The following is a 22,217-nucleotide window of genomic DNA, read 5'->3' as shown; positions in this document are numbered from 1 at the left end:
CTGTTTTGCAAAAGCCCACGTGAAGAGGATAAAAAGCTAAAGACTGGGAGAAAACATTTACAAACTCCTTATCTGGCAAAGGAGTAGTATCTAGAAGAGACAAAGAACTCTCAAAACTTAGTTTAAAAAACACACAAAAAATCCCCAACAATCCAATTAGCAAATGGACAGAAGACAGGAAGAGACATTCACCAAAGAGGATGCACAAATGGCAGATAAGCACCTGAAAGGGTGTTCAACATCATTAGCCATTAGAGAAATACCAATTAAAGCTACAGTGAGTTATCATTACACACCTATTATGCCAGCTAAAGTGAAAAATAGTGACAACAACAAATGCTGGTGAGGAAGCAGAGAAACTGGATCACCCCTGCATTGCTGGTGGGGATGTAAGATGGTGCAGCCACGCTGGAAAACAGTGTGGCAGTTTCTTTAAACATGCAGCTACCATATTACCCAGCAGCTGCACTTCTGGGTATTTGTCCCAGAGAAATGAAAATTTACATTCACACATAATTGTGTATGTGGCTGTTTATAGCAGCTTTATTTGTCATCACCCTAAACTATAAACAACCCAGATGTCCCTCAATGGGTGAATGGTTAAACAAACTGTGGTACATTCATATCATGGGAATGAATACTGATACAGGCAACAACTTGGATGAATCTCTAGAGAATATACTTAGTGGAAAAAAGTCAACCCCAAAAGGTTACATATAGCATGATTCCATTTATATAACACTAGGGGCCCAGTGCATGAATTCGTGCACCTTGAAAGGAACTGTGGGCTGTGAGGCTGCAGTGGGCACTGGGCGGGTCTTGGCCCATCCTCCGCGCCCCTGCCCAGCCCCCAATCCCGTCTGCTGGCAGCCCCGCTCCCGCCACTGCCGCTCCCACGCACTGATGGCGCGAGAGATTGGGCTGGCACCAGTAGTGGGTGTGAGTGGGGCCGCTGATCGCGCTGAGCGATCGGGGCCAGTGCCGGGCACCAACAGCGGGTGCAAGTGGGGCCAGCACTGGCAAAAGGTGCGAGTGCCAGATGGGGCCACGATGCACGGGAGCAAAGGATTTTCAGTAACCACCAGAGGCTCGCCTGGATGACAGCGACCGGTGCCCCACCTTGTTCTGGCATCCCCGTTCACCTGCTCCACCATCCTGCCGCAGCTGACGACCACCATGTTCTGCGCGTGCCTCCTGATGGTCAGCATATGTCATAGCGGCCATTTGTTCCGCTGTTCGGTCTATTTGCATATTAGGGTTTTATTTATATAGATTCTTGAAATGACAGAATTATAAAAATGGGGAATAGACAGATAAGTGGTTGCCAGGAGTTACGGACGGGCCAGGGAGGGGATGTAGCTATAAAAAGGCATCAGGAGGAATCCTTGTGATAAAATGTTCTGTATTTTTACCTTATCCACATCAATATCCAGGTTGTGTTCTTGTACTAACTCTAGACTTGCCAAATGTTACCACTGGGGAAACTGGATAAAGAGTACAAGGGCTCTTACTGAATTATTTCTTACAACTGCATGTGAATCAATTATCTCAACAATTTTAATTAAAAATAATTTTATTAAAAATGCCAGCCCCTTTCCCATCTTTTAGCCTTTGAATATGCTGCTCATGCTCCTTAAAATAGCCTTCCACACACTAACTTCTGTTCCTCTCCCAGCCAGTAGCTCAGATGTCTCCTATACCAGGAAGCATTCCCTGATTTCCTAGGCTGGAGCTGGGACACTCTGGACTGTGCTTTCCCCAAGGTGACTCTAGAATATCACTGCCTCAAGTTCCATGAGGTAGGACTTTGGGCTATCAGGCCACCAGCCTGTCCCAGGCATCAGCCAGCCCAGGGATGAACTCAGTGAGTATCTACAAAATGAATGAGTGAATGGCAATAATGACAATAATACTGAGAACTAGGATTATTAAGAGGTTTCTATGTGCTAGCTCTCTTTTGAGTGCTTTACAAAGATGAAATAACCTTTATACAATCCGATTTTATAAATGGGGAACAGGCCAAAGGGTTAAGAGTGCCACATGCCCAAGGTCACCCAGCTAGTAGATGGCAGAGCCAGGTGGCAAACCCAGGCTTCCAGATCCAGAGCCTTTGATAATAATCTCCAACCCAGAGGGTCTCTCCATGAACTGCTAGATGAGATCACTAAACAGGGCCCTCAGGGGAAGCCAAAGAGAAGAGACCCTCCCACTTCAACCCCCAATCTATTCCCACATGGAGGGAGGGTCTCAGCTTCCTCTGGACAGATCCCAGGTGATAACCCATTCTTACCTTACAGGTGCTCAGGGGAAGCCCCTTACACATCAAGGACCTGTAACTGAATTCCATTTGGTGACCTGCAAAGCTAGCAGTGCTCCCCACCCTCCAAAATGCCCACTTTCACTTGGAAGCAATGCCAGGCTGGGGCGGGGGCTGCGGGCCTGGGGCAGAGGACCCCAAGTGCCCTCCTGAGCTCCAGCAGGGCAGGCTGCTTTTATCTGTCTGGGGTGGGGGGACTCTGACCCATGCTGGATGCATCCCTATTGGCACAGAACTTCATTTATCCACCCAGAGAAACCTCAAGAGCAAAATATTGAGAGCAAGCTGCAGCCAAGTACTGGCAGCCTGGGATCATTTACACCATTTTAAAACCTGGAGAACCATCCAGTATACTATTTAGGGAAGCCCAGGGAGGGACCACAGTGAGGCTCTGGGTACCTGGGGGAAGGCATCTGGAGGACTTTAATCATAGCAAGAGTGTTTTCTCTCCTTGCTGTGCATCAGGCCTGAGGAGGTTCATTAGGTGATTCTCTATTTTCCTGGGACATCTGAAATCTTTCATAATTCACGAAAAGAGGTAATAATTAAAAGAAGAAAAGATGCTTGCATTTATTTGATAATGCTAGAAAGAGCACATGAAGGAGGGGGCTTTTAGGGCACTGGCAATGCTTGTCTTCATCAGGTTGTCAATAGATGGGTGTTTGCTTTATAATTATTCATTAAACTGAACAGGGAGGTTCTGCATACTTTTATGCACATGTCATATTTTACACTGCCATGCAGGAAACACCAGCGATAGCAATTCTGACAGCTGGCAGCTCCATCTACACATGCATGTGTGCGCTGGCTCTCTTATTTTTTGTAATATACTAGAGGCCGGTGCATGAAATTCGTGCACTCAGGCGGGGGGGTCCCTCAGCCTAGCCTGCACCCTCTCACAGTCAGACATCCTTAGCGCTGCCATGGAGGCGGGAGAGGTCCCCGCCACCACCACTGTGCTCACCAGCTGTGAGTCCAGCTCAGTGCTTCTGGCTGAGCAGTGCTCCCCCTGTGGGAGCACACTGACCACCAGGGGGCAGCTCCTGCATTGAGCATCTGCCCCCTGGTGGTCAGTGCGCATCATAGGGACCGACTGTTCTGCCGTTTGGTCGATTTGCATATTAGCCTTTTATTATATAGGACTAGAGGCCTGATGCACGAAATTCAGTCATGGGTAGGATTCCTAGGCCTGGCTGGCGATCAGGGCCTATCTGTGGGGTGACCGGCGGGGCGATTGGGGGCCCCCCGCTGGCACCCACCGTGGCTGGCCTGGGGCCTGCAGGCCGGGGGAAGCTCCTGCATTGAACGTCTGCCCCCTGGTGGTCAGTGTGCATCATAGCAACCCATCATTCCACTGGTCATTCCACCGTTTGGTCGATTTGCATATTAAGCTTTTATTACATAGGATTATTATATAGGATCTTTATTGATTTCAGAGAGGAAGGGAGAGAGAGAGAGAGATAGAAACATAAATGATGAAAGAGAATCATTGATTGGCTGCCTCCTGCATACCCCACACTGGGGATCAAGCCTGCAACTAGGGTATATGTCCTGACTGGGAATCATACCGTGACTTCCTGGTTCATAGGTCAATGCTCAACCACTGAGCTATTCTGGCCAGATGAGCTGGTGCTCTCGCTCTCTCTCTCTCTCACACACACACACTCCTGGAACTGCTACTGTAATCAGAGCAGCAGTCCTCCTTGGCCCCTTGCAGCTCTTTGCTTGCTTCCTGCAAGGAAGACAACAGCCTGGAAGTAGCCAGCCCCAAAGCCCTCAGACTCGGCCACAACACACAGGTCTCTCCACATCCTGGCACTCTCATGTCCTTTGTAAGTCACATTCCCCATGGAGCCTTCCTGGCCCCGGGGACTCACCTATCCATATCCTTGGACTGTTCTGGGGCACCACAGCTGGTCACACAGACTAGAAGGCCTTGTTTAAGATTTGATAAAGTGTCCCCATGGCAGGGACAGCCCTGGCTGGCTCATCTGTGCCTTGTGCTGGAGACACAGGACAGCCGTGAGGCCAGCTATAAAGCATATATGTGGGTAGCATGCTGGTGCAAAACAAGGGAGTAAGGTGCTGCTAACACCCCCCATGTTGCAGAGGAGGGAAAAGGCTCAGGGAGGAGAGGTGCCGGCCCAAGGTCACACGGTGTATATCAGAGTCAGGATTCCACAGCAGGTCTAACCTGTGCCAAAGTCCATTCACTTAACCATGTTCATTCTCTCATTAGTTCACACACTAAGCAATCCTTTATTATGCACTCAATTGTCAAGCACTGTTTTAGGCTCTGGGGACACAGCAGTGAATAAGACAGTCCCTCTTTTTTGGAGCAGAAATTCCAGTGTTGGATATAAGACAATACACAAGTAAATAAAAATGTATATAACAAGTGAGAGAGGGGCCAGAGAATACAGTCAGGGAGGTCTGGGGGGGGTGGGGGGGTGGCATGTGAGCAAGACCTGAAGTGAGGGAGCCATGTGGGGAGCCATGAGGAGAGCACTGAAGGTGAGGGGAACGGCCACTGCAAAGGCCCAAGGTTTAGAGCCCGCCCGATACATTTCAAGATGTGCGCGTGGAGGCCGGCGTGGCAGGAAGGGAGAATTGGAGGGGAGGGTGACGCAGTTGAGGTCGAGGAGATCTACACTAAATGCAGAACAGCAGCTCCGGAGCACACGCCAGGCACCATGCCCTTTTCCGCATGGTCACTGAGTCCTGACCACAGCCCTCCCATCATGTTATGCAGGAGGAAGCAGGCAAGGGATGAGAAAGGTTCCCAGTGTGGCCAAGGGCAGAGTCTAGCTCTGTCTCTAAGGCTTAACCACCAGGCCAGGCTGTAGGGGGTAGGGGTCAGGGACAGTTCTCATTTGGGGGCCTACGTCCTAGCAAAGCAGGGACCCAAAGCTGTGCATTTATGACAGCGGTTCACTGCAGGCTGGGAGCTAATACCGAGCCCTCTGTTCTCAGGAATTCCCAAATCTCAGTCCTTCAGTTCCCCCATCCCACTCTGCTGTATCTGGGTACCAGCCTTACTAGGAGCAACTGAAGATTTTTTTTTTCAATCCATTCACTTTTTATAAACTTAACTAAATTTATTTTTAAAATCATCCAGGCACATACTGTTCATGAAAGAAACACAACTTAATTATAACCAAGTCTCTAACCTAAGCCCCAATTTACAAAAAGCACAGGGGATAGAGGAACATGTAAGATGACACCACAAAAAGCACCAGCCAGATGTAGACAAAAGGCCAGGGTCTTTGAAAGATAAATGACTCAAACAGCAAGGACACAAAAGAACTGAAGGAGTAAATCTTATGGACTACAGAACACATACCAACCATATCCAAAAGCATTGACTTTTATCTGCAACTCCAACTCAAACACACAAACTGAAAAAAAGGTGATAGACAATTGGGGAAATGTGAGGAGATGAAGGAATTATTTTGTTGCTTTTTTTTCCTGTAACAATGGTATTGTGGCTATTTTTTTTAAAGATTCCTTATCTCTTATAGTAGGAAAATCTGGAATATTTATAGCTAAAGTATATGATACTTTATGAGACTTTTAACATTATACAACAGGAAATGTGACCTAGTCTTAATAGCAAAGAATTATGGATCACTCACCCCGTGAATCTTAACTATTAATCCAAACATGTACCTGCCTCTAATAACTAACAGTAATTGAGGCAACAGCAAGCATAATGACATAATGATGGCAGCCCTCTGCTGAGCGTCACACACGCACTCACACTGACTCACTTAATGCATCCAGCTAAACTGGGAGGCAGCAAGAATCCTTCTCCTGCTCCAGATGTGGGAATTAATGAAGAGACATCTGGGGCTCAGGGCCTGACCCAAGGTCACAGAGGTAGCTGGGGGCCCCAGTCCTTGCCAAGCATGGGAGCACTGGGCTCTCATTCCCCCTCATTCCCATCAAATGATAAAGGCTCCAGATACAGAGCCTTCACATCTTAGCATAAACCTTTGCTGAAATTAAACCGTCAGCCACTCCATAGGATCCTGAAATGTTAATGGGAACAGATGACACCAAATTTGGGGCCCATGGAAGGGTAAGGGTCACAGGATCTGTCAGGGTTCACCAGCCTAGATGGTCTGCCCGACAAGGTTGCAGAGCCAACCCCAGTACCCCCAACTTTAGCAGGATGGGTGCCCTCCCCCACTCCCCGCACTCCAGAAGCAGTGAGGGAGGCTGGCGCCCAATGACATCTGCATCCTTCCCATCCTTGCCCTGGGCCTGCAGAAACCAGCTCCCTTCTGTAGCATCAGGGGGATCCTGGCTCTAAACGGGAAGCCTGGGAAAGCTTCCGCTGGGGGATAGGGGTGGGGTGAGGGTGGGGGAGTGAAAATTGAGGGTGGGAAGAAGGGAGAGAGACAGGGAGAAAGACAGAAGGTGGGGAGACAGAGAGATGCAGTCCAGACAAGGGATGGGGGTGGGGGGAGACAGGACAGTGGCAGAGGCTGCACCGCCAGGGACAGAAGGAAGCCTTCTCTGGGCCTCCCATGGCCTCATCCATAACATGGGAGTAATATCTTCCTATAGTGTGCCTGTGAGGGGGACATGACCTAATGACGCCATGTGAGACGCCTAGAGAAGTGTCCTGAACATCACAAAAGCGAATACATGTTTGCTGTAGACCAGTGGCTCTTATCCCAGCTCAGTATCACACTAGAGTCACCCGGGAGCTTTAAGGAAAAAAACCAACACTTAGGACCCACAGCCAGAGATTTGGATTCAAACAGTCTGTGCTTGGGTCCCTGTACAGAGGCCCCACCAGGTGACTAATGTGTAGCCAAGGGTGAGTGTGGGATGAGGGGGCTTGAGGAGGGACTGGACACACTGATGAGGCAGGCAGAAGGAGGAACAAGGAGGGGAGAGGTGGGGAGGGACAGGGTCAATTGCCCAGGAGGCCCCTCTCTGCCTGTCCACCCTCCCCCACCTTAGGACACCAAGAGTCTGGGGCCTGCTAAGGAATGCAAGGAATGAAGCCAGGCCTGGCACAGCCATCTCCAGGTCCCCTCCCCCTTCAACGAACTCCCAGGAGCCCATCCTTAGTCCAGTCCAGTCCAGCTAGGCATCTCCCTGAAGAAGACCTCAGCCAGCACACAGTCCTCCAGGCCTGAACACCCACTCCAGCCCTCACGTAGGAGCACCAGTCCTGAACCGCTTCTCCTCTTGGGTCCCCTGCAACTCAAGTGCTAAGCCATAGGGCCCAGCCCAGGCACCCCCTTTGAGAAGCACTTATCAGTGGTGTAATGAGTAACCCTGACAGCAGGCAAGGGGAGGGTGGAGCTTATCACCTGCTCTGGACCTGCTCTGGCTGGTGGGGCAGCTGACATGACTTCCCAGAGGTAGTGACCTTCAGGCCAAGACCCAAAGAATAAATGAAGTGAGAGCACTAAACAAAGGCCAGCCAGGTATGAATGCAGCCAGCAAGCAGAAGGGAGCAGGCCTTACGGACCAGCGGAGGGACTGGGTCCTGGCCTCCTCCCTGGGCAACAGAGCTGTGGAAGGATTCTAAGCAGAAAGGGACCCATTCTAACCTCAACCGCACCTGCTGCCCTCCACATCTTCTCTCACAGGCATGGAGAAGCCCAACTGGCCCACTGAAGGGTGTTGGGGTATACCAGTCTTGCCACCCCCGGTATTCCTGAGCCTGTTCCAGATAATTAAACCATAAACTGATTAGTCAAGCAAAACCTTTCATTAGGCTTAAAGTCATTCAGGAAAATTACAACCTCCTCTGCAGGCACCCTGCCTGCCCTCTGCCAGGGCCCAGGATGGTACCAGGGAGGAAGCAGGGAATGGGGGAGGTGGGCCCTGCCGCTGCTAGGAGAGCCTCACCCAACAAGGCCCAACCTAGTGAGCAAGGCGCCTCATTGGAGAAGAGGGCCCAGGCTCCCCCTGCCACAGCATGAAGTACCTGGGAGTGAATCCAACAAGAGGTGCCCTAACTGGTTTGGCTCAGTGGATAGAGTGTCAGCCTGAGGACTGAAGGGTCCCAGGTTCGATGCTGGTCAACGGAGCATGCCTGGGTTGCGGGCTCGGTCCCCAGTAGAGGGCATGCAGCAGGCAGCTAATCAGTGATCCTCTCTCATCATTAATATTTCTATCTCTCTTCCCTCTCCCTCTCTAAAATCAATAAAAATGTATTTTAAAAATAATCCAAGAGGTGATCAAGGACTGTGATGGAAAACTATGACACTTCTCTGAGAGACATCAGAAAAGACAAATATAGACCACATTCATGGAATGAAAGAAGTGATGCCATATCTGTGTATGTGACAGATGCTTATCTAATACTTAAACAAAATTACAAAAAGCCAAGAATGGCCAAGACAGTGGAAGGGCTTGTTTCCGCAGATCTAGGCTTATTATAACTATGGAAATTCGGACAGTGTGGTATTGTTACGGGAATAAAGATAGAAAAACAGAGTGAGGAAGGAAGAGAGCCCCCAGAAACAGGCCCACTTACACAGAGACATGACTTATGATCAGGGCCGCGGTGGAGAAAAGTGGTCTGTTTTTAATAAATGGGGGTCTAGGTGGAAAATATAAAACTGGATGCCTACCACACACACACACCAATTCCAGAACGAATAGAAAAGCAGGACCATAAAACTACAAAGGAAATGAGTGACACATTTGACATTAAAATTAAGCACTTTGGTTCATCAAGACAATTTTAAAAAGTGAAAACGCAAGCTGCAGGCTGGGAGAAGATAGTGTAACATCTTAGAAACAAAGGCTCTCCTCCAGAATCTAGGATTTAACTCAAAGAGATAAATAAACACGCAGACAGCCCAAGGAAAAAACAGGCACGCGACATGAAGGGGTACTTCACAGGACAGGCTCTCGGGGTGTTCGAAAACATGTGGATCCTTCACCTGACCTGCCACCAGGGGAGTGCAAATTAGCACCACAAGGAGATGCCACCACATCTGCTCGGCACCAGGTTGCAGGGCGGGCCAAGCACACACCACTGGTGTCACTCTCACCCTGCTCTTCCGTGAGACAGGTCCGATGGTCGTAGCCACTTTCTGGGATGCCAGGAAAGATTAGGCAGAAGTGTGGTAGTGCTGTGTGGGTCACTGGCACATGCAAACCCTCAATTTGTTTTCCTTATAATCAATCAGCCTAAGGAATAAAGACTCCCCAGGCCCAAGATTATTTCAGGCCTTCTCCTGCCTCCAGACAGGGGTGCCTCAGAAGGCTGAGAGTCCAAGAGACAGGTTCCAAATTGGGTAGCAACTGGGTCTGTTTATCTACCACTGTGTCCCTGGAAGCCACTAAGGCCAGGCACTCCAGAGAATTTGTGGGAAGAAAAAGAAAACAATCATATTCACATTTTCATGCCAGGCCCTAGGGAAGTTCTGTTAGGAGCAGAACTTCAGAGATGCCCAGACACCAGAGTAACCTCAGGTCCAGAGAGAGAAAGAAATTGAGACACAGAGAGGCTTGAGTGGCTGTCAACATTCGAATCCAGACCACCTGGAGAACTGACACTGATGTGAGTCTTTCTTCAGGTCCTCAAGTGCCCCTGCGTGCTCCCGCCTAGACCCCTGCACAGGCAGCTCCGTCAGCCACCAGTGCCCCTCCCTCCTCAGGAAGCCTGCTCTGTACTCCTCACCCAGGGCGGGTCCCCCATCCTACATTCTGGCAATGACACTCACCACTTATTATAGCTCATTCATTCATTCACATTCGTCCACCAGTGTTTACTGAGCGACTACTAGACATCAAGCTCTGAGAATATAGCAAAGGGACACAGTAAGCTAAGTTATGAAGCTAAGTTATGGACAGTGGGGACAATAAGCCAACAGAACCACAAAGTATAATGTAATGTAAGTAGTAATGATGAGTGCTACAGAGAAAATCAAGCAGGGGAAGGTGGGGGGCAAGAGAGAGATAAATTACTGAAAGAGCAGCATGAACAAAGGCCCTGAGACAGGACCTAGCCTAGATTGCTCTAGGAATGGTACAGCAGTGGTGAGCAGAAAAGCCGGGCCAGCCCTGGTGGGTTTGGCTCAGTGGTTAGAGCGTTGGCCTGGGGTCCAAAGGGTCGCGGGTTCCATTCCTGGTCAAGGGCATGTACCTGGGTTACAGATTCAACCCCTGGCCCCAGTCAGGTGCGTGCGGGAGGCAACCAATCAATGTGTCTCTCTCACATCAATGTTTCTCTCTCTCTCTCTCTCTCTCTCTCTCTCTCTCTCCCCCCCCCCCCTTTCTCTTTCCCGACCCTTCCACTCTCTCTAAAAATCAATGGAAAAAATATCCTTGTGTGAGGATTAACAAAAGGGAAAAGAAAAACTGGACAAGAATCTTGTGGGGACTTGGAGGCGTTTCCTAAGAGAAATGAAGCCACGGGAGGGTCCCCAGCAGGAAAGGGTCATGATCTGACTCAGGCTCCCTCTGGCTTCTGTGAGGGCAGACTATGGAGCCAGCGGGGAAGGGAGGAGGGAGGATACTGCTGAATGGTCCAGGGGGGAGATGAGGATGGGTTGAATTGGGGGTAACAATAAAGAAGAGGGAAAGGCACCAGGTTCTACTCTGAAGGTAGAGCAACAGGCTTTCCTGATCTCGTGGATATGGAGGAAAAGGGCAAGATGAGTCAGATGATACCAGATTCTTGGCCCAATTAAGAGGATGGATGGGGTGCCTGTTACCCAAACAAGGCAACTAAGGGAAGATGGGGCTTTTTTACCTGTCTCTGTGTCCCCTACTAGGACTGAGCTCAGTGAGAGAGCCTGTTGTGTTCAACTCTGGGTCCCGTGGCCCCAGCACAGGGCTTATCCAGGAATAAGCACTTGACTCCTGTTGGTAGGACAGGTAAGAGCTGGCATGGACAGGAACACAGGGAGGAGAAAATGACACAAAGGACTCATCTCAATGATAACATGCACATGTTACTTTTGCAGATGAACAGAATATAAAATGTTTCAAGATTAATTCAAAAGTCTGACAAACCAAGTGTTGGTGAGGATTGGGCGTGTACACAGGTACAAGCACTCTGGAAATCTGTAGGGCGGTGTCCACTAAAGGTGATGATACCCTACCCTCTGCCCGGAGCAACACACCCTGCACCTATTCCCTGGAGAGATGCGTGCACACACGCACCAGTGGGCACATTCAAAGAGGATGTTCACACCTGCACAGCAGGAGACAGAGAACTAAGTTATGGTTTGTTCACAGCGTAGAATATCACACAGCAAGGAGGGTGAATGAACTTACAATACATGCAACCATGGGGACAGAGGATGAAAGAAGGTAGACACAAACAGGACATGCAAAGGATCCCATTTATGTGAAGTTCAAAAGCAGGCAAGGTGGCACTCTAGAATTCAGGGATGCACACCTGGTAAAAGCTACCTGGAAAAACAGGGACATGGTGACTCCCAAGATAAGGGGAGTGATTACTACTGGAGTTGTGATCAAGAGGTGATGGGGCTTCTAGGATGCTGAGCTCTCTGTCTTTGCCTTGCTGCGGTGGGTGAAGTGTCTGTTCACCTTGTCATTATCTATCAAACTGACATGTGCACTAGGCACTTTTCTATGTGTATATATACAAGGCATTTCAGAGTCAAATAACCTGGGGCCAGGATGCTGTGGAAGTGTGGGGGAAGGGGAAGAGAGCTGTGGAGGCCCCCCGCAGGCAGCAGAGGAGGGGTCCCGAGGGAGACAGGAGGCAGAACTCCCTGGGGGAATCCTCACCTGGGGGCTGATATACAGAAGAGCCCTGCCCTCCTGCAATGTCCTACTTTCTCCCCATTCCCAGCACTGAGGAGGGAAGGGCAGAGAGAGAGGAGAGGTGGGGGGAGGCCCAGGACAGCGGGCTACTTCTCTGGTGTGGGAGTGGCTGAAACCAGGCTGGGAAAGCCAGCCGAAACCATAGCACAATGCTGCTTTATCAGGAGTTTCCAGGCTGGGACACCTGGAGAGGAAGCAGGGAGGGCCCAAGAGGGAGGCCCTATGTGGGGACCCTGCCTGATGATCCCACCTGTCAAGGTGTTCCCCTTCATAGTTCTGCTGCAGCCTGCCTGGACTGAGGACACAACAGAGGGGGCAGGAGGGGGGCTTCGTTAAGGGGGTAGCACAGGTGGTGTGCCATAGTGGTTGGAGCCAGACTGGGCAGCCAGCAGCCTGGGGCCAAATCCCAGCCCTGCTGGCTCTGTGACCCCAGGCAAGTCTCCCAGGTTCTCAATTTCCTACCCTATGAAAGGGGAATAGTAACACCTACAACGTGGGGGTGCTGGGAAGATCCAATAGGTTAGTTCACAGAAAGAATAGTACTTTCTGTGAACACTACAATATAGACTAATACTGAGTAGTAATGCTAGCAGATAACTGTCTTTGAGCACTTGCTATGCATTCTGCCTGATGATTATGCATTTATAACCTCAAGACAACCCTATGAAGAGATACCATTAACATCCCATTTTACAGATGACACTGAGGCACAGAGAGGTGAAGTGACTTGTCTGGGATCACACAGCCAGTAGTGGCAAAGCCGGCTCCAGAGTCCATGCCCTCCACTGTGTCAGACAGGTTAAGAGCTACAAATAGGAAAGGGGGAAAAAAAGAGCTACAAATTGGAGCCAGGTAAGCCTGGGTTCAAGTTGGAGTCAGGCTTACTTGCTGTGGGGTTTCCAGTCTATGCCTTAGTTCCACTTCTCAGGTAAAGTAAAAATATCATGAATAGACAGCTCCCAGAAAAGGAAGCTCAGATGGCTTTCAGTAAACACAAAGACTTTACTCATGTTAAAATCAGAGCCACAACAAGAGTCATTTGGTACCTATCTGACAGGCAAAGTTTGAAGCATCAGATAACACCCTGTCCACGTGACCAGCATGTGAGGAAACCTTGGTGCCATCAGCCACTGGGATGGGGGGTAGAAAGGGGCACATGCTCTGAGGAAGGCCAGAACACCGCTGGCAAGCTACTGGACCCCAGCCCAACTCCAGAATCCACAGCTGTTTCACAGGCACGCGCAGCCCTGTTCAGAGGAGGGAAAGCCCAGAAGGGCCTGAATGGCCATCTGCATGCCACGGAACATGGCAGCCACCGCGAGCACAAGGAAGCACTCTGTCCTGACACAGAACTTAAGAGTGAAAAATGCTGCCCTAGCTGGTTTGGCTCAGTGGATAGAGCGTCGGCCTGTAGACGGAAAGCTCCCAGGTTCAATTCTGGTAACGGCCACATGCCTGGGTTGCAGGCTCCATCCCCAGTGGGGGGCGTGCAGGAGGCAGCCGATCAATGATTCTCTCTCATCATTGATGTTTCTATCTTTCTCTCCCTCTCTTCCTTCCTCTCTGAAATCAATAAAAATATACTTAACAACAACAACAACAAAAGTGAAAAATGCAAGGGGGCAGGACAGAATACGAACATGGGAAGTTGGCTCCACTGGAGTAAAAACCAAGGGGGGAGAACATATGTAGGAACAAATACCACAAAAAAGAGAACTGGGAGCAATGGCTGCCTCTGGGAAAGGGCCGGCCAGCCAGAATGGGAAAGAGGTGTCCTTGTCACTGTACGCCCTTCTGTGCGGGGCTCAGTGCTTCAGTGATTACTTAGGAGAATAGATAACACATGCACATGGAGCAAAAATGTGTCTTCTTAAATTAAAGTGCAGGAAAAGAGAAATGAGGTTAATAACACCTCCTCCTCAGGGTCTGCGGGTGGTGCCACTGTGCTGATGGCCATAAAGCACGATCCAGCGCCTGGTAAGCAGGGAGCTAGGGCTAGTGCAGTGTCACTAGAGGCTGGGAGCAGGTGAGGAGGAGGCTGCAGCAGAGGAGGACACCTACCCCCCCCCCCCCCCCTGCTTACCATGTGCCAGGCAATGTGCTAAGCACCTTATAGCCTTACCTCCTCCAATCCTCCCAACAGGTTACGAATGTCTCTTCCTCAGGGGCCCCAGCTGGGGAAAGTGGGCTCAGGCTGAAGGATGTGTGCGGCTTGTGTGGCCCTGGCAGAGAAGTCGCTACTGCCCCTGAGGGCGGCAGCAGATCACCTCGCACCCTGGGGAAGGTCAGGGTGGGACCAGAGGGCCCCATGGGACAGGCTATAGTGAATAGTGGCTTCTGCCGAATCTGCCATGGTTGGCTCCCTGGGACTTAGGAAAGCTCCCCTTCTGACCCTCCTTGCCCCCCCCCCCCCACCCTTCCTGTGGGCCAAGGCAGCTGGCAGACAATAAGCCCCAGCCCGGATGGGTGGCTGGGGCGGGAAGGGTCCCATTTCCCTAATTGTGCCTTGGAAGGAGACTGCTTCCTGCTGGCTGCATCTGTGGCCACCCGGCTCGGCTGATGGGAGAAACAGCTGCTGGGGACACCCCAAGCCGCGTCTGGCCAGGAAGTCTGGCTCACTGTGAGCCAGCAGGACAAGGAGGGGTGAGGTGATAGACAAAAAAGGGAAGAGGGTTGTGGGGGTCCCTGAGGGAGGTAGGGACCCAGAGTCCAGAAACTATGCAGGTTGAACAGGCTCCCAATGAGCTTCCATATAAAGAGCAGCCTGGGCCCAGCCGGTGTGGCTCAGTGGTTGAGTGTCAACCTATGAACCATGAGACCACTGTTTGATTCCGAGTCAGGGCACATGCCTTGGTAGCGGGCTCAATCACCAGTAGGTGGTGTACATGAGGCAGCCGATTGACATTTCTCATCGATGTTTCTATTTCTCTGTCCCTCTCCCTTCCTCTCTCTCTCTCAAATCAATAAAAACATATTTAAAAACAAAAACAAAAAACACTTCCAAATCATTGCAAGTAACCACAACAAGCAGCGACTCTGGAGCCCAAAGGTGTGGAGTTTAAGTCCTACCTCTGCCACTTGCCTGTTGTGTGACCTCAGACAAGTCACATTCCTCTCTGGATCTCAGTTTACTCATCTCTAAAATGGGGATGATAACAGTACCTACCTTGTAGGTTGTTGTGAAGATCAAATGAGTTAATGTGTATAAATCTTGGCCAGCACATAGAACCCTCCTCCATCACTGCCACCCTCGTCCTATGCCCCCTCTTCTATTTAACTATCACAGTACCTCCCCTCGGATCTCCCTGCCACTGCCCTCCATGATCTGTTCCCCACAGGGTAGCCTGAGAAATCTTTATGAAAGGAAACCAGACATTGCTTAAAGCCCTCCAATGACTCCCCATTAAACACAAAATGAAATCCATCCTTCCCTCAATCTGAAAGCACCTGCTCTACCTTCCACATCCTCCCCACCTCCCCAATCTCATTGCCGCCACTGCCACACTGGCCTCCTTGATGATACTTGACCATCCCAAACTAATTTGGACCTGAGGGCCTTTGTACTTTCCATACTCACTAACTGTTGTATTCTTTGTAGGCCTGTCTCACTCTTACTGATCAGATGTTTCCTCCAGAAAGTTCTCAATGACTCCCCAGGCTGTGACAGGCACCTCCTCTGGATTCCTACAGTCCATGTGCCTCCCCTATCCCAGCCCCGACCACTCTGCGCTGTCACTACCTGAGGACAAGTCTGTCTCTTTCATCTATATATATATAAAAGCCTAAGCGACAGTTACAACTGAACGACCGGAAGGACGAGTCGACCAGTCGCTATGATGCGCACTGACCACCAGGGGGCAGACACTCCATGCAGGAGCTGCCCCCTGGTGGTCAGTGTGCTCCCACAGCCAACCTCCCCCGGTCCCTCCCCCGCTCCATCCGGCAGGCCCCGTCCTGATCAGGACTGGGCGAGACAGCCCTGATAGGCCCTGATCACCGGCCAGGCCTAGGGACCCCACCCGTGCAAGAATGTCGTGCACTGGGCCTCTAGTTGTACTATAATACAATGGGCCATGGAAAGAGGGATGGGCCAATGGCTGTGTTGGTCACCACTGGGACCAATGGTCAGACACATGAGTGTGGCAAGGCTTTGCCCTTCCCTTCCAAGTTTCACCTTCTCCTTCCCTGCCTCCCTCCTGAGGAGGTTCAAGGCTGTATAGTTTCCTTCCCCAAGTGTCAGCCCTGGGAGAAGCCCCCAAGGAGAGCTGGGTCCAAGTTGCAGTCACTGTCCTGGATGCCCTAGAAGGCAAGGTCGAAGCCCTCTGGGGCTCAGCGGTGCTTGTCAGGCCCCACCTAAGCCCATCACATGAACCATCTCCCCAACTTGCCCCACCAGCCTGGGAGGCCATAAAACCTACCATCTCATGACTGAATAAATCATCTCAGCAAGAGCCACAAAAGTGACCAAAGCAGGACGCAGAGGAAAGGGAACCCGCAAGTCCTACTGGGAAGCACACTGGTACAAACATTTAGGAAAGCAATTTGGAAGGCAAGCAAGACATGTGCCAAGAGAGACTCTGGCCATTGATAGTATAAAAGGAACCCCTTTCCAGAAGGTTCACTGCAGTGCTGTTTGTTACAGTCCCAATGGGAAACCACTTAAATGGCCACCGAAAAGTGAACTCCTGTGGGGCAGAAATCACAAAAAGAAACACTCGACAGCAAGGAGAACGAATGACTGCCCTAGACCTACACACATCCCCACAAAGCAATACCCAGCCCTAATGCCGCACAGAAGAAGCAGGCTGCTCATCGTGACCCATTTACGTGACCTGTAAAATGGTGGTGGTCAACCCTGGCGGGCCATGAGGACCTCATACTATTGCTGGCCCCGCCCCAGACCAGGAACCCATGCCAGAATATCGATGGTGGGCCTGGGCAACAGGGTTTTGAAAGCTCTCCAGGTGACTACAATACGTAGCAATGTGCAGCCGCGGTTGAGAGCTATTGCTCTAGAATTTGTGAATATAATTAAGGACAGCAAAAGTGTGACAGCCTGCAGAGAAACGCTATACACCGAATTCCAGGACAGGAGCAGCCACTGGCAGGGAGGACTTGGGAGGGGTGAGCAGAGGAGTGGGGCTTTTAACTGCATCCACTACGTATTCTGTCCCAGGCCGGATGCTGGAGATGTCGGTGTTCTGGTATACTGAAAACTCTGTTTTTGTTGATAGTCTAAAATGTATCATAAGGAACAAAACTGGCTACTTTTTTTGATAGTCTACAATGTATCATAAGGAACAAAACTGGCACATAAGAAATCTCTTGCCCAAGGTCCCACGGCTGGTAAGTGACAGGGCAGGGACCAGAACCTGGGTCCTCAATGCCAAGCCCCACCGCTCCTTGCCTGTGCTGAGCCCTGAGATGCTGAGTGAGCTTGTACCACAAGGGCCGGGCTGGCCTCACAAGGCTGCCTGGAGAGTCCACCCACTCAGTGACACCGCCAGAGCCAGGGATGGGGTGGCTGCCAGAGAAAGCCAGGAGGCAGGTAGAGAGAGGCCCCTCCATCATCTCTAAGGTAGCAGGAGCAGCAGCAACATCAAGATTAGTGCATACACAGCACCTACTGTGTGCCAGGCCTTGGGCACACTGTACACTGTGCATCCTCACAGCAATTCTGTGAGGTAGCCACTATCATTAGGTCCATTTTTCAGAAGAGGAAACTGAGGCCCAGAAAAGTTAAGCTGCCCACGGTCACAGTCTGTGAGTGATGGAGCGGGGTGAGAACCCGGCATCCCTGCTCCAGGGTCTGCTTTCTGAACTACTCCCTAGTACTGCCTCACAGCTTCACAGACACAGGAAGCTATTCATCCACCTCGGCTCCATCCCCCTCCCAGACTGGGCACCCTAGTGGTCTCACACAGGCCTGCAGGTGTAAGCCTACAGGCTGCTTGTGACCTACAAGCCCCCTGTATCCCTTCCCTGACCTCCACTCACAAACAGAACTTTTCCTTCTGCCTGGTTTGCCACTTCCCATTCATCCCACTCATCCTTCAGAACTTACCCAGGGGATGTTCCCAGGACACAGTCCCCAGCCCAGGTTGGGGCCCAGGGTCCGGGCACTCTCCTGGCTCCTGAACACGTCCTCGCAGATTATGTCTTCTCCGACCAAGGGACACAGAGCCCCAGCGGCTCCATGTGTCTGGTCCACTGCTACAGTTCCCGCACCCAGCACAGTACCCAACATTCAACCCCCACCAACAGAGCGTCCTCTGCAAGCCAGGCAGCGCTTCAGGTGGGGATTCAGGGAAAGAGCAACATGGAGCAATTTCTGCCCAATGAGGGGCTCACATTTTAGTGGGCGAGGCTGACAACCAAGGTAAGGACAGAGTGAGGGCTGGGGAGAAAACAAAACAAAAAAAAGAGTGTCTGAGGGCAGGGAGAGCTGGGTGGTTCTGGTAGGGCTGTGAATGAGTGACAAATGAGAGGGGCAGGGTGGGAAAGGATCCAGGCACAGAGAACAAGAAGGTCAAAGGCCTGCAGGTGTAAGTCTACAGAGTTGAAGAACAGCAAAGAGGGCAATGTGGTTGGAGTGAGGCGAGGAATGGGGAGAGCAGTAGGAAATGAGGTGGGAGCAATTGAAGACCATGATGAGAGCTTAGGGTTTTAAGTTACAGAAAACACCCAATTTTGTACAGGGTACCACCCAAGGACACCCTCCCAGCCAGAAGCCCATTAGACATACTTGGACTCCAGGCCACCCACAAACACCCCACCCCATAAGCCCAGGGGAACCTCTCTTCCCAATCACACCCTTCCATGGAGGCTAAACAGACAATCCTTTCCTGCTCAGGGAGTGGCCCAGCCTTGCCCAGTCTCTGCTTCCAAAAACAGACCTTCAGCCCTAGCCAGTTTGGCTCAGTGTATAGAGCGTCAGCCTATGGACTGAAAGGTCCCAGGTTTGATTCTGATCAAGGGCACATGCCCGGGTTGTGGGCTCGTTCCCCAATAGGGAGGGAGAAGAAGGCAGCCAATCAATGATTCTCTCTTATCACGGATGGTTCTCTCTCTCTCTCTCTCTCTCTCTCTCTCTCTCTCTCTCTCTCCCTTCCTTTCTGAAATATATATATATTTAAAAAAAAAAAGACAGACCTTCAGCAATTTGCAATGTAGTGATCAGGGGTAGGAGCTCTGGGAGTCAGACCCAGCCTGGACTCTGCCTGTGACTTAGCAGAGGCTCTCTGAACCTCACTTTTCTGTCTGTAAAGTGGGCCTATTTAGTCCCCACTTCACAAGGTTGTGGTATAATAAGACCAGGCACACGGGGCACTGAGCACTGTGTTAACCCAAATTAAATATTAACCAATATTGTGATTACTTAAGAGGCAGTAGGGCATAGAACTCAGCCCAGAACTTCAGAGGTCGAATCCCAGCTGCACAACTTCCTCATTAGGTGACCCTGGGCAAGCCAGCCTTTAGGAAGGGCACCAACCCCACAGGGGTGTAGTCAGGATTCAATACATAAGGCGTTTAGAACAGGGTCTGACACACAGTGCTTTGTGACTGCTATTATTGTCATTATTTGTGGAAGGGGGCTCCCCTCTCCCCCACCAAAAATCACCTTTGACCTCTCTCTTAGATGTCCTGTCCCCCACCCCACCCGGGCAATATGTCCCACTTGGGTTTTAACTTCTGACCCTTGGAAACATGATTTCTCCCCTTTGTCCATGCCTCACCTTTGATCCCATAAAAGATGCCCCCCAACCTAAATCTCATTCATCTGCTCCACTGGTTGCTGCCATCACCTTCCACCTGTCCCCTTATCCCCCTAAGATTGTGACCTTTGACCATCGGAGGCGCACCCTCTCCTCCAATTATTATTTCGACCCCCTTTTTTGACACTCGCCCCACCCCCCTCTAGCACGCCCCCACTTCAAATTTCGAACTTTGCGCTACTCCCGGCCACACCCCCTTCGTAAGTTTGACCTTTGACCTCCTCTACCTTCGACCCTGACACCAGGCACGACCCTTCCCTCCACGAGTGAACTTTGACCCCAGCGGCCCCGCCCCCTCTTTACGTTAACCCTCTCCCACCGCCATCGCCCCGACCACCCCATGACCCTGGCCAGACTGCTTATCCTACCGGCTCGACGCCGTAGACGCTCGCGGCCTAGCTGCTCGGCTCGGAACTCCGTGCCTTCGCGTCGCCCTCAGGTCTCATGCGCCGCCGCCACCGCGGCCACTGCCGCCGCCATGTTGAATCCCCAACGAACATCCGGGGCTTTCCCCCTTCGCCGCCCACCAGTCCCTATAGCAACAGGGCTGCCCGGGTAGGGGGCAGGGCCCGCTTAGGGGCGGAGCTGAGCGGCTGGCAGCGCCCGCTCCAGCCTCTGATTGGTGCAGATTGTCCAATCGGAGACCTTCGGGCGGAAAATGCCAAGCTGGGATTGGGAAATTTGGAAAAGGTGCGGGGGAGGCTGGATCCCAGCCCACTCTCGTTCTTAAAGGGGAAATGACTATTCGCTTGTAATAGTCATTTCCACCTTCCCCGGAAAGAAGTTTAGGGGTAGGAAGGCAGTAATGGACAATAATGACCAGAAACAGTTCTTAAGCATTTACTATCTGCCAGACACCCAGCAAGGCACTGTTTTGCTGAATACTCACTACAACCCGGTTGTATTATTGATCACCGTTTTACAGATAAAGAAACTGAGGCTCAGAGGGGTCTGGGATTACAAGAAGTAAATAATGAGTTTTGGACGACGGTCTGTCTGTCTGAGTCCGGGAACTTTACCTGGAACCAAGACTCTATTTGATCTTAACCTTTTAAATAAACTTCTAATCGTAATTAATTTGATATATGCACATATGAAAATACAAAACACCGCACCAGAAATCATAAACTAAACTCGGACAACGTGTTCTATGATTTCACTCACTGGTCTCCAGGCCTTTGCTCTTCCAGAAAAATATCAGGTGCTCTTACACTTCAAGGTCTTTGCATTGGCTGTTCCCCCTATCTGAAATACACTCTTCCCCCAGGTATTCTTTCGGCTCCTTCCGGCTGCTCCTTCAGGGTTTTACTCAAATGACACCTTGTCAATGGGACTGTTCCTCCCACCCTAACAACAGCAGCAAATATTCCTCTTACATGCTAGTAAATCCCTTACCTTGCCTGTTTTTTCTTATTTTCTGTTGCTCAAAACACCTTTTAACATACTGGATAATTAGCTATTCATAGTTGTTGATTTTTAGTTGTCTCCCCTGCTGGAATGTCAGCTCCATGAGAGCATGGATTTTTGTGTTTTGTTCATTGTGCATGCCCAGTGCCTGGCATTATTGGCATGTAGATTAGATGCTCAATAAACATTTGTTGAATGGATAGTTGGATGAATTGTAATTCCATCTCCTCAGAGATACTCTTAAATGTTTAATGCATCTCCCCTGCCCCAGCACAGTGTCTAGCACATAATAGGCATTTAATTAATGTCTTCGGAAGCAATGAATGAATAAATGCATGATGAGTCATTTTTCCCCCCTGTATTTTTAACTACATTTTTAAATAGAACCAGAAACACACATTTACAAGGAATTTTGTATCTTTTTACAGAGAACAAACTGATGGTTGCCAGATGGGAGTGGGGTTGGGGGGCTGGGTAAAAAAAGTGAGGGATTAAGAAGCATATATTGGTAGGTAGAAAATAGTCATGGAGATGTAACGTACAGCATAAGGAATATAGTCAATCATATTGTAATAACTATGTATGAAAGGGATCGCTTGGTGAGTTATATAAATGTCTAACCACTATGATGTACATCTGGATTAATATAATAATGGATGTCAACTATCATTGAAAATTTTTAAAAATGTAAAAAATAGTAAAGAATTTTGCATATTTTTAAACAAGAGTATAAATACCACCAATATCTTCCCATGCCATTAAGTATTCTTCAAGATCAGGGGTCCTCAAACTACGGCCCGCGGGCCACATGCGGCCCTCCGAGGACATTTATCCGGCCCACCGGGTGTTTTTACCGCTGCTGCCTGACCTGCTTAGCAGCCGACTTAGCAGTGTGCATAGGAATTTGTTCCTAGTTTTTTTTAAAACTATAGTCCGGCCCT

The 22,217-nt window shown here is 50.3% G+C and overlaps 1 protein-coding gene across 3 annotated transcripts in view; it reads right to left on the bottom strand.

The window, feature by feature from the left end:
• Positions 1–20,385, bottom strand: part of PAK4 (p21 (RAC1) activated kinase 4) — a 50,994-nt gene extending 30,609 nt beyond the window's left edge. For all 3 annotated transcript variants that reach the window (XM_079759946.1, XM_079759947.1, XM_079759942.1), the window contains exon 1: positions 20,238–20,385. The gene's annotated coding sequence lies outside the window, so the exon portion shown is untranslated. The remainder of the gene's footprint in view (positions 1–20,237) is intronic.
• Between the last annotated feature and the right edge of the window lie 1,832 nt (positions 20,386–22,217).

This window comes from Cnephaeus nilssonii (assembly GCF_951640355.1).
Source record: "Cnephaeus nilssonii genome assembly, chromosome: 20".
In the NCBI taxonomy this organism is placed as follows: Eukaryota; Metazoa; Chordata; class Mammalia; order Chiroptera; family Vespertilionidae; genus Cnephaeus; species Cnephaeus nilssonii.
The sequence above is the reverse complement of the archived record's forward strand: the minus strand, read 5'-3'. Positions and strand labels throughout refer to the sequence as shown.